The sequence below is a fragment of the Podarcis melisellensis genome (assembly GCF_964234715.1).
Source record: "Podarcis melisellensis genome assembly, chromosome: 17".
NCBI classification, from domain to species: domain Eukaryota; kingdom Metazoa; phylum Chordata; class Lepidosauria; order Squamata; family Lacertidae; genus Podarcis; species Podarcis melisellensis.
In genome coordinates this window covers 28,405,845-28,422,251 of record NC_138534.1, presented here as the reverse complement: position 1 = coordinate 28,422,251, position 16,407 = coordinate 28,405,845, and positions in this window count along the sequence as shown.

The window sequence follows — 16,407 nt, the reverse complement described above, 5'->3', positions numbered from 1 at the left end:
GTGCAGATATTGCGCAGCTTCTGCTCAAGCTTGGAGTGCCACAGTACGAACCCAAAGATTGGAGACTGTTCATTGACAGCAGCAAGCGATCACTGAAATGTGTTCTACTACACAAGGGCACCCAGTTTGCCTCTATACCCCTGGCTCACTCGAGTACACTGAAGGAGAACTATAAAGCGATGAAGTATGTGCTGGAGAAAATTGGTTATGATCAGCATAAGTGGTTTATTTGTTTTGACCTGAAGATGGTGAACTTTTTGTTGGGACAACAAAGTACCCATGTTTCCTATGCATGTGGGATAGTAGGGACCGTGCTCAGCATTACACGAAGAAGGACTGGCCTCTGCGGGAGGAATTGGTGCCTTGCAAAGAAAGGAACGTCATCAACGACCCTCTGGTGGACAGAGACAGAATACTCTTCCCACCGCTGCACATCAAGCTTGGCTTAATCAAGCAGTTCACCGAGGCTCTGGACAAGGATGGTGACTTCTTCACTTACTTGTGCCAGGCTTTTCCAGGATTGACCATGGAGAAGTTGAAAGCTGGCATCTTTGACGGTCCTCAGATCCGTCAGCTCATCAGAGATCCAGAGTTTGGAAACTCAATGAACAAAGTGGAACAGGAAGCATGGAAGGCATTTGTTCTGGTAGTGAATAACTTTCTTAGCAACAATAAGGCCAGAAACTATGCAGAACTTGTCAACAACATGCTGACTGCTTTCAGAAACCTGGGCTGCAACATGAGCGTCTAGATGCACTACCTATTTTCACATATGGACCGGTTTCCTGAGAACCTGGGTTCAATGAGTGACGAGCAGGGGGAGAGATTCCATCAGGACATGAAAGAGATGGAGACCAGGTATCAGGGTCGCTGGGACGCAGTCATGATGGCTGACTACTGTTGGACTCTGAAGAGAGACCTCCCTGCCGCTGAGCATTCCAGGAGTTCCAAGAAACAGAAGTTCAAGCCCTGAAGTCTGAAAAATGGTGAAGCTACATGCAATTTACGTGTACTTACCTTTATCAATGCCCACCATTCAGTTTACAGTAATCAATGTTTCTATCAGGTAATCAAATATATGTTGTTGGAAAAACATTTTTTTCTCTTAAAAACATATTTAGCATGATATGTGTTGACAAAAATCAGCTGATAATGTCACAAAAATGTAATCGATTTTGTCACAAGACCTGATTTTTTTCAAATCAACATAGCACAAAGACCTGACCTGATGGAGAAAAACGGATGCCATTTCCTGATTCAGCAGTGCAAATATACCCTAAACCAGTTGTAGAAATCTAGACAACATTCAAAAAGTAAAAAATTGTTGCCCAGTGTAATCATTACAGTGGTACCTCGGGTTACATATGCTTCAGGTTACATATGCTTCAGGTTACAGACTCCGCTAACCCAGAAATATTACCTCGGATTAAGAACTTTGCTTCAGGATGAGAACAGAAATCATGCTCTGGCGGCACAGCAGCAGCAGGAGGCCCCATTAGCTAAAGTGGTGCTTCAGGTTAAGATCAGTTTCAGGTTAAGAACAGACCTCCAGAACGAATTAAGTACTTAACCTGAGGAACACCTGTAATGTAGCTGGCCAATCAAAAGCAAAAATCGATCAGGTGCAAAAGCACGCATTAGGATCCACTTGTGGAATCCTTCTGTCATGCTGCTGTATATATACATCTGAAGCCCCGTTCTCTAAGATTTATAAGTCAGTCCAAAGGAAGGACACTTGCTAAGTGAATTAATGAGGTCTTCAGCTTGTGGCATTTCAGCAACCCAGCCCTGTATCCTCACTTTCTGTGATTGTGAGGGAGCTTCCTGCAAATGTTCCACCCTTGGGAGGCTGATGTGGTTAGTAACAAGTTCCATTTCTTGATTGCTTATTGAAACTTGAGTAAACTTCCATACACAACAATTTTTCTTATCAAGTAATTTCTGAATGACAGTGTGTACTTCCTTTGGCCACTAGAGGTCTGTTCAACACTGTAAAAAGAAATTGCATATGCTGGCCTTATACTGTGTTCCTTGCATTTCAAAATATGGATTACTTCAAGCATCATGCACCACCACCGGTGATTTATGAACCACACCAACAGCCAATGATGCTCTGGAATACAACTTCCCTCTTGAGTTTTCTGTTGAAAAGAAGACCAAAATCCACCATTCAACCAGCCTTGCATATTCATCTGTACACCCACCCCCCTAGAATTTCAGGGGGGAAATTGGCCACAGATAAAGTACACAGTGATAGATTTTAGGGACACAAGAAGAAAGACTGGGAGAGACTTGTCTTAAATAATTTTCTGCTTCTTTCTGGCAGATGGCAGCTACTCTCAAATTCCATATAGCTTATAAAACATTCACAAGCGATGGCCCACCCTTTTCCACCTTGTCAGTCCATTCTCTGCTCTGTGGTGCAACTGTAGTCGGTTTACACATTAGCCCTCTCATTTCTGTAGAAGCCTCAGTGTGACTGCAGAGGCCATAAAGCACGACAGCCACTACAGGCACATGCCTCCAATGAAGAAATTAAATGAAGCATTATTATAAAGCGTGAGGCCCTGAACGTCTTTCATGCAGAGCCATCATCCCAACTCAGTAAATCTGTCCTTGGATAAAGGCCACCAGAGCCAAACACCTTTTGCTCTTTCCATGCACATTGTATATTGTTAACTAGAGCAGATATAATAGATTCCACCAAGGTGCTTGCTCTTGCTCTGCTCCTGGTAATATTGCCGATGTTCGGTCATGTTGGATATGTACCATGCTTTACATCCTCCCACACACAATGGAGTGGCATTAACATGGAGCTCATACCACATGATTTGTCCTAACCACATGTACACAAGATGGTACCTGAAGTAGGAACAGTCACAGAAGCAACAGTATACAGTGCTACCTTGGTTTTCGAATCTAATCCATTCCAGAAGACCGTTCGAGTTCTTAAATGTTCAGAAACTTAAAACTCAATAGCCGACAGCTAGTCCTCAGGATCTTGCGCTCAGCAGAAGTTGTGTGGCACGTTCAGCTTCAGAGGCGTGTTCGAAAACCGAAGCATTTACTTCTAGGTTTATGGTGTTTGAAAACCGACATGTTCATCCACAGAGATGTTTGAAAACTGAGGTACCACTATACCTTATTGGTAACATGGAAACACTGTCCATACCTTCCAACATTCCTCAGATGAAAATAGGGACATTTCTCTCTCCATCCCCTCCACAACTGACCCTCCTCAACCCCACATTTTTGGTGTTGCCCCCCCCCCAAGCATTTCTTATCAGAAGAAGGGTGAGTGCCGCCACCATACAACACACACACACTCTAACATCCAGAGAAAACCCCTTAATCCTGGTTTTATTTTATTCTTTGGTAGAGAACAACAACAAAAAAAAACCATACACCAATAAATATTTTTTTAGAAAGGGGCAAGAATAGATGCAGATGCGCAAAGCATTAAAAAATAAAAATCAAGACTCCTTGTGTCCCTCTCCCCCAGTGGCGTAGCGTGGGTTATCAGCACCCGGGGCAAGACAAGTAATTTGCACCCTCTAACCCGTGGATTTCCCTAACCCCCAGATGTTGCGCCCGGTGCGCCCGGCCCCCCCTGCACCCCCATGCTACGCCACTGCTCTCCCCCTTTCTTCCTGCCCTTTGCATGGGCCTCTTCTCCTCCTCCAGTAGCAGCTATGAGCTGCCCAAGGGAGGAAGCCAGCAGCAGCAGTGGCCACGAAGAGACCATGGGATGCTCCCTTGCAGCCACCACCCGGGACAAGCAGCAGCTCCTCCTCCTCTCTGAGCTCAGCGGTGGTGGCACTGGTGGAGTAATCGGGGCATTTTTGGATCAAATCAGAAGCCAGGGTGGCTTTTGAAATTCTGGGACTGTCCCTGGAAAATAGGGGCACTTGGAGGGTATGCACTGTCCAAGACATTTATCGCAAGTAGGAGCAGCGACATCATTTATCGAAGCTGGTTGCTTTAGACAGAAGCAACTGCAGGCCAATCATTAAGGCCTCTTCTAAATAACTATGCAATTATCTCAAACTGTGATCCGTGGGTCCCAGTACTTCCTTGGGACCTATCATAGTACATTTCTACTATGTGTAAATGTAAGGTAAAAGGGTAAAGGACGGTTAAGTCCAGTCAGAGGTGGCTATGGGGTTGTGGTGCTCATCTCACTTTCAGGCTGAGAGAGCCGGTGTTTGTCCACAGACAGCTTTCCTGGGTCATGTGGCCCGCAACAGTACACCGTGATGGAAGCCAGAGTGCATGGAAACGCCGTTTACCTTCCTGCCACAGCGGTACCTATTTATCTACTTGCACTGGTGTGCTTTCAAACTGCTAGGTTGGCAGGAGCTGGGACAGAGCAACCGGAGCTCACCCCGTCGCGGGGATTTGCACTGCCGACCGTCTGATCGGCAAGCCCAAGAGGTTCAGTAGTAAACCACAGCGCCACCCTTGTCCCATGCTACTAAATGAATGTTCCTCAGTGCCAGGGTTCCCATCATACCAGGGCCTCCCACCCTCAGATGGATTCTCATAACTCGACCTTGTGCCTGGAATCCCAATTAACTCTCCATTCTTCCCCTGGAGCTCATTTATTGACACATTGGCATGTGCTTGGGGGGTAAACCTGACCCTGCCTCAACAATATGTCTCAGATCCCGATCTCGCAAAGGCTGCTCACAGCTTGACAAACCGCGATGTGCACATTCCCGCAAGATCAAAATCCAAATAATTATGTAGCAAAGCACTGCCAAGTGGAAGAGCACACAACGGTTGTTGGGAGATGCCAGAATGGTACTCTTTTTGCTTTGCTTTCAGGGCAAGTGTGGCTTGGCCCTTGCCCCTTTATTGATGATAATATAATTCTCTGGATTTAGTCGCTAACACTTTCTTTTCCGCTTGGCAGGGAGCAAACGTTTGCTGAACCCAAACTGAGCATGAATTCCATTCTAAGCTAATCCCGCTGCTCAATTTGGAAGTGTTCCCGAAACAACACACTCCTCCGCTAACATTTCATGCCAAACGAGAACTTGCCTTCCAATGCCTTCACTAGCTTCTTTTTTTTTTCTTTATTCCCATTTAACGGGACAAGGTAAATATTGGGCTTTACTTATACATTGCCAACATTTTGCTATGGATGTGTATGGAAAACAAAGGATCTAAACAGATTCCTATTGCTGCTCTCCCAGCACTGTTTCCTCCAGGTTTCCCAGGAAAAGGAAACCTATTTTCATCGGCTAAATGTTGGAGTTATGTGACCCACAGGTCAAGGAGATAAGTAACTATACAACCTTTAGAAGACATCTGAAGGCAGCCCTGCACAGTCGTACCTGGGATCTCGAAAGGGCTTAGTAGCCAAACAAATCAGCTCTCAAACGCCGCAAACCAGGAAGTAGGTTTTTCGGAAGCCGAACTTCTGACGCGGCTTCCACGGCTTCTGATTGAGTGCAGGAAGCTCCTGCAGCCAATCAGAAGCTGTGCCTTGGTTTTTGAACGGTTCTGGGAGTTGGACTCCCAGAATGGATTAAGTTCGAGATCTAAGGTACAACTGTATAGGGAAGTTTTTTTAAAAAAAATGTTTAATGTTTTTATATATGTTGGAAGCCACCCAGAGTGGCTGGAGCAACCCAGTCAGATGGGTGGGGTATAAATAAGAAAATTATTATTAGGGAATAGAGCATCCCTATTTTCATTGGAAGTGTGTAAGAAGAGAGAGAGTGTGTGTTTGTGTGTGTGTGTGACTGAAATCCCAATTTACTCTACGAGATGTACTATATATATGTAATGTATTGTAAGTCTATTAATAAAGCTTGTTACATTGCAAAAAAAGAAAAAGAAAAAAGGATGGCATCCTAAGCCTGTAGTATAGTCTGCGAGCAAAAACAATAAGGCCATTTCTATATATTTTGCTAAATCAAAGTGGTACTCTGAATATTCAGCCCTTTTCTAGATTTATTATTATTAACAATAATTTTATTTATCTGAATGCACGTGAAGCCCATTCTTCACCATGGAGTCTCATTGTAGGTTCCATATAGTTTTTTAAAAATAAATATGCTGCAGAAGAAAAGTTTGGATTTGATATCCCGCTTTATCACTACCCTAAGGAGTCTCAAAGCAGCTAACAATCTCCTTTCCTTTTCCTCCCCCACAACAAACACTCTGTGAGGTGAGTGAGGCTGAGAGACTTCAGAGATGTGTGACTAGCCCAAGGTCACCCAGCAGCTGCATGTGGAGGAGCAGGGAAGCGAACCCGGTTCCCCAGATTACGAGTCCACTGCTCTTAACCACTACGCCACACTGGCTCCTACACTGCATAGTTCATAGCAACCACAAAACCATCAGTCAGACTGGGGATGGGAGACATGTGGCCTTCTGAATGTTGCTGGACTCCAGCTTTCATAGGAACATAGGAAGTTACTTTATACTGAGCCATGCCATTGGGTCCATCTAGCTCAGTATTGTCTACACTGATTGGCAGCACCTCTCTAGTGTTCCAGACCAGGTCCTCTCCCATCTCTACCTGGAAATGCCCAAGGATTGAACCTGGAACCTCTGCATGCAAAGCATATAAATATATCAGCATCCACCACTGGGCTACTGGGCTTCTCCCATCAGTCCCAGTCAGCACGGCCAATAGTCAATGAAGATGGGGGTTGTTAGCATCTGGTTCCCCATCTCCGCGGGTTCCCCGTCTCCAAATTAGACCATATCAAATGGTGCATTATGATGGTTGGGTGCAGTGCTTTTTTCAAGAGGTACTCTCCTTTTCCTACTCATATTGAAATACTGCCCCTCAATGAGGCCAAACTTAGATTCACAAAATGTTTAAGGGTATGTGTACCCCTTTGTCCCCCCAGGGGAAAAAAACACTGGTTGGATGTCTCCCACAGTGTGGATTGTACACAGTAACTAGTCTGTCACATACATGCAATTGCCAACATTCGCAGCCTGGTTTTTTTCCATCACATGGCAAAATGTTAGGTTGCTGAGCATTCCCAAAATGAGTTTGCCAACGTTCCCCCCGTAATTCTCAACAATCCCATGAATTCTGACACCGTCTACACCAATATAATATATTCCTGACTTCTGTTTTAAATCTGCTAAGACAGTTCTTCAGATTTCAGAAGAAACTGAAACTGTTATCTGATTCCCTCTCTCCCTCCCCTTCCCAATTGCTTCCTTTCATCTGATTTGTTTAGTGGAACTTGGGAAAATTTGCTTCACAACGTGCTCTTTTTCGTCTGTGTGTGTCTGTGTTTTTCACAAAAGTGCTAAGCCAAGCTGGTGCATCAAGGAGAGTTTTAACTCTTTAGGGATATCAGGTTTATATCCCCATCCTATCCTCCTAAGTAAACATGCAGTCGGCAGTGGCAGCCTTAAAGGATTAATTAGAATCCGTGGAGGAAAGAAGGAAAAGGATAATAAGACTTCCCTTGCCTTAGATAAAACCATCAGCGGTTTGTGAATTGGGAGTCAAGAATCGCTGTTGAACATGCAGTTGGTTGCCAGTAAGAGAGAAAACGTTATATCTAAAAATTGTCTTATATTTTTAACCCTTCATTTTAAAATACAAACTTCACTGCTGCTTTGTCTTAAAGAAGGAATATATAGTCATGTGTTATTAAGCATATACACCGCACAGCAATGTAAAGTGAATCAAATCAAATCTAGATCAAGTTGAGCCCCTGCATTATTCTTACATACCATGATAAATGTGGTATCTAAACCAGTTTGGGGTTTTGTGCAAGCAAATGAAGTAAATAAATATTGTTGTGGTTGCATGGCGGTGGTGCATGCATACGTAAGTTGGTTTCCAACAGCCACTCTCTCAGCCTTCTGTCACATTCTTGTGTGACCAAGAGATAATACCCAAGGGAAGACCCAACTCCAGTGGTGTTCCTTCACTTCTTTCCACAAAAGGGAGTGACTGTTTTCTCTTCTACAGAAAACATAAAAGTGCTGCGCTTGGGGATAGCATTGAAGGGAATTGTTGTTGATTTTTAATTTATTGAAAATGCTGACCTGCCTTTCGGCAATACGATCCACAAGGTAACCACCATACAACACAATTTGATTAAAAGCAACCTCCAAATTTTAAAAACCTCACACTGAATTCTAAGCACCACAAAGTGTGTTCTCCTTCATGGAGAGCACGTGTTGCGGTGGGGTCTGCTGAGCCACCCCTCTGTTACCAGGCAGGGTCTCTAAAGATGGCCTGGGGCAGTGATTGGTTCACTGGGTTGCTGGGGTAAAAGTTATGTTGCAATTTTGGTGGGAGGGGTAAAATGTTTAAATACTCTGCACGCAGCCTGGAGCTTTCTCTTTGCTGTGTGCAACGGATCACCCGCCCACCCGCCCTTGAGTAAGGGGTTGTTGCATTGACCTTGCTATGCCTGTCATGGGGTCGTCTGCCGTTGGGGCAGGGGCTTGGTAGGAATTTTGTCCATCTGGCTGATTGGCTGGGCCATTTGGTTTTTGCCTACTGCGTAGCAAATCGTCACAACTTGTAAGGTTGCGGTTAGGCATTGGTTATAAATTGGTGGAGGAGGGGTTAGGATAGGCTGGGCCTGCCCCACCATGGTTGCTGCGGAAAGGGAATTCCGTTAAAGGAATCCTGGGGCTTACCATCTTTTCGTCCAATCCCTGGAATGGGACTAGGGCCGGCAAGCCTTCGGGGAGCAGGCGGGTGAGAATTGAGGGTCTGTGACTCAGCTCCATTTCTCCCCGACTTGCTTTCCCCTGCACTGTCTTTCGGTGGTGCCCAGAAGTCAGTTCTGTCCCCAGGCAGGGGGACAGATAGTCTTAACCAATGCCTAAACAACCACTCACGGTTTTGTATTTAAATAAAGTTGTGGCCAAAATTGTGCCAAAAACCTTAAACAAAAATTAAGTGTGCGTTGTGAGTTATTTGGGGGGTGGCTTGGGGACCTCGACACGCAATAACCCTGCAACAAAACATGTCTCTCCTGTAATGGTCTTTGCAGCCACAACAGGCACTGCAACCTTCCAACTGTTTGACTTCACCCCAAAGGTGCACTCCTCCATTGTCTCCTGAGACAGACAGTTGCAAGCAACAATAACTCTAAAACTTCCTGTTACTAAAAAATCTTTTAAACATGTCTTCTAAGCTGGCATTCAAATGGGTGTATGGGGAGGGGCCTCTAGTGGGGGACAGGTCATGTTCCTTCTCGGGTAGTTTGTTCAACTTTGGTGCCCACCCTGCACTCAGCTCTCACTTGTGGATCCTGGATGTTGTCAGCATACGACAGGGGCCACACCCCTGGTGAGGGTAGCCAATGAGTGTCAAATCCTTGGTGAGTTAGGGACTTCCTCTGCATGTGAAGATAAACTCCAGTAGATTGAGTGGATGAGACCAATAGTAGGTCCAATGGTCAAGAAGGCAGTTTCTGCATGTGCTATAGCGGGAAATGAGGGGCAGATGGGGCTTGGCAACCTGGGAAGGTAGCTCATCTAGGAGGAGGAAAACTCTGATCCTAAACCTCTGCTACCTTGTGGCCATACTCATCTGTGAGAAACAGTTCATGAGTAAACCCTGAGGAAGAATCCATTCTTTGAAGGACATTTTCTGGAGAAGAAAATGCTCATCCGTGAGAAACACTTCATGAGTAAACCCTGAGGAACAATCCATTCTTTGAAGGACATCTTCTGGAGAACAGAATGCTAAGGAGTAAACCCTACACAAATCTAGTGTGGAGTCCCTAAGATGGTTGGATGGTGGCTTATATGCCTTCTTCCAGTAACTCCTGCAGCCAAGATGGTGCCAAACGAACTGCTCTGCTTTCCTTTGGACCACATCAATGAAGTCCTAAGTCCGTGACATTGCCCCTCCCTTTATTCCATAATACTCCTCAGGAGCACCCACTCTTCTCCCTATTAATTTCTCCCATTGTGCATAGCCACCTGCAGAAATAAACAGTTCCTGCTGCTGGGCTGCCTCCATTAACCCTACCTTTAACCATTACAAAAAAGCTCCTGTTTGCTGTGAGCTACTAGCATATGCATCTGATTAAAGAGGCTGCAGTCTCCCTAAGCAGCTTTGCTGGCAGCCGATCTTGGAGCTGTTGGAACATGATTGTTTGGCCATGAATCAGCCACATGGTGTAAACTGAGGCTGAAGCAGCCAACACTAGCAAGCGCTGAAATCTGGAAAGAGCACTCTGCAATTTCATCTGTGTTCTACTAACCCATTTTTCATGATGCAATACCACTGGCTTTGGTGAAATGACATAGAGGGGAAATGAAGCCCTGCTACACGTGGGATGGATCCCTTCCCCATCTCATCTCACACTGTCACATTAACGAACAAATTTGGCTAACAAGCCCCTTATTGTGGTTTTGGCATACACACAAAATAACACTTGTTTGCTTCAACATTAATTAATGCAGAACAATTGTCACACTGATGCATCATTAACATGAAACAGAATTTCCCACTTGGTTTCAAATTGGGTGTTGTGGGAAAGCTGGGAGAATCTTATGAGGCAGCTGGGTTAAGTTGGACTTGATGCAGTAAATGCCTAAAATCTGATGGAGTGGTACACGTTGCTAAACACAGGGTATTTGCTGAGTGCTTGGGGAATGGCTCCACATATTTGATTTTTTGCCACCGGAAACATTAGTGGAACCTGGATGCCATGCAAAGCAGTATAAACTTTGAATATACAGTGGTACCTCGGGTTACAGACGCTTCAGGTTACAGACGCTTCAGATTACAGACGCTTCAGGTTACAGACTCCGCTAACTCAGAAATAGTGCTTCAGGTTAAGAACTTTGCTTCAGGATGAGAACAGAAATTGTGCTCCAGCAGCGCGGTGGCAGCACGAGGCCCCATTAGCTAAAGTGGTGCTTCAGGTTAAGAACACTTTCAGGTTAAGAACGGACCTCCAGAACGAATTAAGTACTTAACCCGAGGTACCACTGTACATCGTAAGTGACCATTTTGGCCTGGAGGTAAGACAAAGAGGCCATTTGGTATAACCATTCATTTGGTTCTTGGTGTATCTCCTTTACCAAAGGTGTCATGGGCTTTGAAGACGCTCAAACTCAGGACGAAAGGGAGAAATGTGCTAAGAGGAAGGCACGCTTGGCAAACCCTCACCGTGATCAACTCCCACCAGGAAACCAATGTCCCCACTGTGGAAGGACGTGTGGATCCAGAATTGGCCTCCACAGTCACCTACGGACTCACTGTTAAAACCGTGTTTATGGAAGACAATCTTACTCAGCTATGAGTGATCGCCAAAGAAGAAGAAAGAAGTATCTCTTGAAGTTTGTCTGTGTTGCAACTTGCTTTGATGACTTGATTTGAACACATAAAGCTACTTGCTAAACACATACTGATATGTATTTATTTCACTGTGTGTCTCTTCCAAGCAAGGTGCAGAGGTTGGCCACACAAGAATGGGTTTTTCCCCATTGGTGGATCTCCTATTTGTGGACTGCTTTCCCCAAGGAAACTTGCCTGACACCATAGGAAAATAAGAAGAGCCTCCTGGATCAGGCTGATGATTCATATGGTCCAACATCCATTTCTCACAATGGACAACCAGATGCCTATGGGAAATCTGCAAGCAGGACCAGGGTATATCACTCTCACCAACCCACCAACAATTGGCATTCAGAGGTATATTGCCTCCAACTGTGGAGGTAGAACCTAACTTTATCATCCATGAATTTGGCTAATTCTCTTTTAAAGTAGCCAGTGACCATCATTACCTCTATCGGAAACAAATTCCATAGTTTAACCAGGTGCTGGGTGAAGTACTTTTTTTCTAGAATCTTTCAGCATTCAGCTTCATTCGACATCCACAAGTTCTAATATTATGTGATGAGAGAGAAAAAATAATAATTTTATAACACTTTTGGGAAAGATCAGAAATCAGGATGACCAAGTATTTTTAAAAGACTGGAATAATTTTCTAATATATTTGGAGAGATCGCTGTAAACAGTAGAAATCATTGGCAGGAATACAAATGACACTTGTAATGTAACATGGATTTTGGATACTATGATTATATAACAGATAGATTGCAGTAAAAGATGCAGGAATAAAATTTAGAATTGGAACCCATGGAAGGAAGGAAGGAGGTCTCAGGGTTTGAAAGAACCCATTTTTTAATGTGTGAAAATGTTATGTTTATGGTGTATAACTTTTATGTTAAACTAATAAAATTTTATTTTTTTTAAAAAAGGATTTGTACTTTTTATAGTATTGTTGGGCGAGCACTTTTAATAACTTTGTTTCAACCCCCCCCCTTTGTTGTCTGGTTTTGAACTGATTTTAGCTGTTTTGTATACAGCAATAAATAAATGTAATAAATAAATAAAAATCAAGGCATACAATTGCAGGAAGGAAGTGGGGAAAAGGTGACAATTGGATAGGAAAAGAAAATAGTATGGGGTATTTTATGAGAGTTAAGATTACAGTAGACACTAGGAGTTTAGCCACACAAAAGCAACAAAGCAGGCTTATACTATTGAAAACGAGAAGCTCTTGATCTTCATATTGTATGGTCAGTAGACTCAGCCAGAAATTGCTCAACTCCAGGCATCCCCAAACTTCAGCTCTCCAGATGTTTTGGCCTACAACTCCCATGATCCCTAGCTAACAGGACCAGTGGTCAGGGATGATGGGAATTGTAGACCAAAACATCTAGAGTGCTGAAGGTTGGAGATGCCTGTTCTACTCCCTCACGGTTAACTATAACTTATGCGAATTAGCCAGCTCTCGGCATTCTGCCATGGTCTAGTTTCCCAAACTTGGCCCTCCATCTGTTTTTGGACTACAACTCCCATCATCCCTAGCTAGCAGGGCCAGTGGTCACGGTTGATGGGAATTGTAGTCCAAAAACAGCTAGAGACCCAAGTTTGGGAAACCATGGTTTACTCTAGAGTGACCAAGAAGAACTTGGAATGGGGTTATGCAGATAGAAGCAGTCTTGATTTTCAGGGGCTGGAGTCAACAGGAACATGGACCATAGATCAACTATTTACAACATTCAAAAGGATAATCGGTGATAAGCTGTTGCCATTCACTCCTACAGAAGAGACAGGTAAAGTACTGTGCTTGGTGAGACTATCTGAATGAAGGCAGCATCTGCCCCCTGCTCCCGACACTATGAGGTGTGTTTGTCTGAATAATCTTCTTCTCTTCAGTCCAGTCGTAAGATGCAGCCCACAAAGGGCTTATCAAAATTAATGGAAGCAGCTGGCATTGGTGGATTCCACCCTCTGTTTCTTTCCTTAATGCTAGAGTATTGCATGATTATTTTACCTCTGACATTTCCACCGCTGGGGGTGGGGGATCACGAAGAGTTCATTACAGTAATTATCACTCAAGTGATGGGGAAAACCGTGATTATGCAACTTATAAAAATGCAGAGAGGGGAGCTGCTCTGATTATGACTGATTACTTTTGCTAACAAGCTCTGGCACTAATCAGAACAGGCTGACTAGGATAATAAGAACCTTGGTGGAAACCTAATCTGGATATCACCTACAAGAGATCAGACAGGGCTGCTTGGGAGACGTAATCTCTTCCTGGGCTGAAACATTCTTTTAATGTCTCATGCTTTACAAACCAACCAACCAACCAAACTCTCCATTCTCATGAATAGTCATATTGAAAAAATGACAACGAAGAACAAAAATGTAGCTATTTAACACCAGGGTTCAGTGGCATAGTGGGGGTGGGGCACAGGGGTGCTTTCCCCGGGTGCAAATTGCTAGGGAAACAAAATTTCAACACATGGTGTCTGAATACAGTGGAACCTCGGATTACAAACACTTTGGGTTACAAACACCTCGGGTTACAGACTCTGCTAACCCGGAAGTAGTATCTCAGGTTAAGAACTTTACCTCAGGATGAGAAAAGAAATTGTGTGGTGGCGCGGCAGCAGCAGGAGGCCCCATTAGCTAAAGTGGTACCTCAGGTTAAGAACGGTTTCAGGTTTAGAACAGACCTCCAGAACGAATTAAGTTCTTAACCCGAGGTACCAATGTACAGCTGTGTGCTTCCATTGCTGGTCTCCATTGAAAACAGCTTCTCCAATGCAAACCAGTAAGTGACCTCTCCAGACAATGTAACAACTCTTCTTTTCTTTCTTTTTTCTGCAGCTGCGATCTCCTGGGTGATGCGGATGCCATTTACCATTTCCCTCTCCTCCCCCCACCTGCGCAGCCCCGGGCGCTGGCAACCCACACTACGCCACTGCCTGGGTTTCCACGGGAAGTCAATTTCAGCAACATTGGGGTTCTTCTACTCAATTGTGTAGTTGTGGCCAAAGGTGAATCTCTTCTGTTACTGGGCGGCATTTTGCAAAATGCTGACACTTTGTGGACTGAGGATGTCATGAAGCACTGCTGAGCATTGGCTCTGAACCAATGATCAAAAGAGAGAGAAGATTCAGACTGCAAGCTCATGTTATGTAAATTGGGTTTGCTCTCATATTGCACTACAGGTTACTGCAGGTACTACTTTGGAATGTGATCCTGCCTGCCAGGATCAGAACTGGCACATAGTTATCCGCTCCATCCTGTTAGCAAACGAAAATGCCTTGCTTCCAGTTTTGATAGCCCAACCTTTAGATAAAGCTCTAGAGCAGGTTTACATGAAATCTTTAAACCACTGTCAAACCAATGTATGCTTATTTGGAAATAAGTCCCATTAAATTCAGAGGAATTTACTTTTTAGAAGATGCACACATAGGATCAGGTCTACCATCTAAAGAAGGAACATTGGGGCTTCCATTCTAAAGCATGTGTGTTTTGACTTTAGTCTTGCATGTTCTACTTTTTAAATTTTATCTTTGTGAAATACTGATGTCTTAAATGTACAAAAAAAGAGAGGGCATATCAAAGTCTCTTAATGGAGAAGATAGAACTAAACTGTACCATATACTTCCAAGAATGTCCTCTTGATTAAGAACATGGAATAGTAGCTTAGAAATCCACCTCGCCTGGGATTCTTGGTAAGAATTCAGCAGCTACGTAGTCCTTGAGAACTTGACAGTGAGCGGTCTACCATTGAACCAAGTTCTACCTTCTGCTTTCCCCCAAGCTAAGGAATGTTGAAGGGTTGAAGGAAATCAGCCCTGAGTGCTCACTGGAAGGACAGATCCTGAAGCTGAGGCTCCAATACTTTGGTCACCCCATGAGAAGAGAAGACTCCCTGGAAAAGACCCTGATGTTGGGAAAGATTGAGGGCACAAGGAGAAGGGACGACAGAGGACGAGATGGTTGGACAGTGTTCTTGAAGCTACCAGCATGAGTTTGACCAAGCTGCAGGAGGCAGTGGAAGACAGGAGTGCCTGGCGTGCTCTGGTCCATGGGGTCACAAAGAGTCGGACACGACTAAACGACTAAACAAGAACAAGGAATGTTGGAAACAGGGTTCTATGAAGTAGGGAACACAAGCGAAGAACTGTCAGCACCTTCACAACACTAAGGCTATAAGCGTCCTGTTGGATCAGACCAACTGGTCTATCCAATTCATCAATCACCTCCCAGCGACCAACCAGATGTTGACAGGATGTTCACAAACAGGGCCCATAGGAAATACCCTTCTTCCATTGACATCCCCTCAGTAATAGGTTGCTTCTGAATATTCTAGCTAGTCATAAGGACTGATTGCAGATGATCTGGCGGGGAGTCGTGTCAGATCAGAACCACTTTGAATTTGTAGCACACACAGACGCCTTTGATTACATTTTGTTTTTCTGATTTGCTCACAGATGACCTCAGATACATATATGTGTGAAACAACACACTGTAATGGCTGCTTGTTCTGACAATGGTTTTATTCATTTGTTTCTTTGTGTTCCTAGCTATTGAAGCATAAGCTCATCTGCAATACTTTGGTTTTTGTTCTCTTGAAAGCATAGGACAAATGCTGCTATTGTATATTCTCTGCACACCTACCTGTTCGTAACATTCAGGCCGAAGGGGGAGATATTGATTTCTCTTCTCGTCTCACTACAACTATTGTGATGGATTACTCAGGCTCTCAAACTCCCTGTTGCAGGTTAGCGGTTCTTCTTTGCCCATAGTTTTTTTTTTTTTTAATATCTTCTTAGGCAACTTTCTTTATTCTGACATTAGGGAGGGAATATGTCAGTCAGCTCTGCACCTCAAAGAAGTTTTCAGCATAGATTCCCGCTGTGGCTGCTGCAAAACCATTAGTGAAGGCAACAGCTCAAATGGACAGGACTTCAGTAGGAGACTCGCTGTACAGAGGCAGCTGCCGCCACCTTCAGGCCTAAATCTCAGACGTCACTAATTATATTTTGGAAGTGTGATGGGGGTGATGGCTCTGTGTTTGCTGCACAACGGCGCAACGGATTAGAATGTGTGCAAGCGAAATGGATGCATAAATC